Below are 1,052 nucleotides of genomic sequence, written 5' to 3' on the forward strand. Positions count from 1 at the left end.
TGAAACCCCACCTCTTTAAGGAATACCTAGGATAGGATAAGTAATCCTTCTCACCCCTCCCCTTTAAGATTTAGATGCACTATTGTAAAGTGACTTTTCTACTGGATGTCATAAGGTGAATGCACCAATTTGTAAGTCGCTCTGGATAAGAGCGTCTGCTAAATGACTTAAATGTAAATGTGAATGTTACCAGTGTTTGTGAAAGTCAAAATCTTCCAATGCCATAATACAGTAGAGAATTGTACTGGTTACACGATGAGGATGGGATTCGAACCCATGCATGCAGAGCACAATGGATTAGCAGTCCATCGCCTTAACCACTCGGCCACCTCATCATGTAATACCTACGTGGCAAATGAGCTTAAAAAACTGTAGTTGCTGTATCGAAACCCTTGAATGAAATCTATGAAAGTTAGGCAGAGCAATGGCATTGACATGTGTCGATCCCATCGAGACATTTAACAAATCTGTTGTCAGGCCGAGTTGCCTCAAATGCTTGATGCGGTGTGTTGAGGTGTCGGTTCAAATACCAGCATTGAGGTTGCCCTTGGAAAAGATATTCTTCAATACATGAATCTTATCAGTTTCTCTAGGATTGTGGAGGGATTCTATATTCATGTGGGGCCATGCAAGAGAGGAAGTATGTTTTGTGAAGAGGTTGGTGTTTTGATCCACACATGTAGTTCATCGCCTTCACCACTAAGATACCAATTCCTGTGCTCTCGCGGTGGCAGTCGGCCATCTTACCAGTGTTTGTGAAAGTCAAAATCTTCCAATGCCATAATAAAGTACAGAATTGTACTGGTTACACGATGAGGATGGGATTCAAACCCATGCATGCAGAGCACAATGGATTAGCAGTCCATCACCTTAACCACTCAGCCACCTCATCATATAATACCTATGTGGCAAATGACCTTAAAAACTGTAGTTGCGGTATCGAAACCCTTGAATGAAATCTATGAAAGTTAGGCAGAGCAATGGCAGGGCCATGTGTCGATCCCATCGAGACATTTAACAAATCTGTTGTCAGGCCGAGTTGTCTCAAGTTG

The 1,052-nt window shown here is 42.4% G+C and overlaps 1 non-coding gene across 1 annotated transcript; it reads right to left on the reverse strand.

Annotated features, from left to right (window-relative positions):
- Nucleotides 1-253: 253 nt before the first annotated feature.
- Nucleotides 254-335, reverse strand: trnas-gcu. The gene has a single exon. It is a non-coding gene; the product is annotated as a tRNA-Ser (tRNA).
- Between the last annotated feature and the right edge of the window lie 717 nt (nt 336-1,052).

Source organism: Oncorhynchus gorbuscha, unplaced genomic scaffold (assembly GCF_021184085.1).
Source record: "Oncorhynchus gorbuscha isolate QuinsamMale2020 ecotype Even-year unplaced genomic scaffold, OgorEven_v1.0 Un_scaffold_16955, whole genome shotgun sequence".
NCBI lineage: Eukaryota > Metazoa > Chordata > Actinopteri > Salmoniformes > Salmonidae > Oncorhynchus > Oncorhynchus gorbuscha.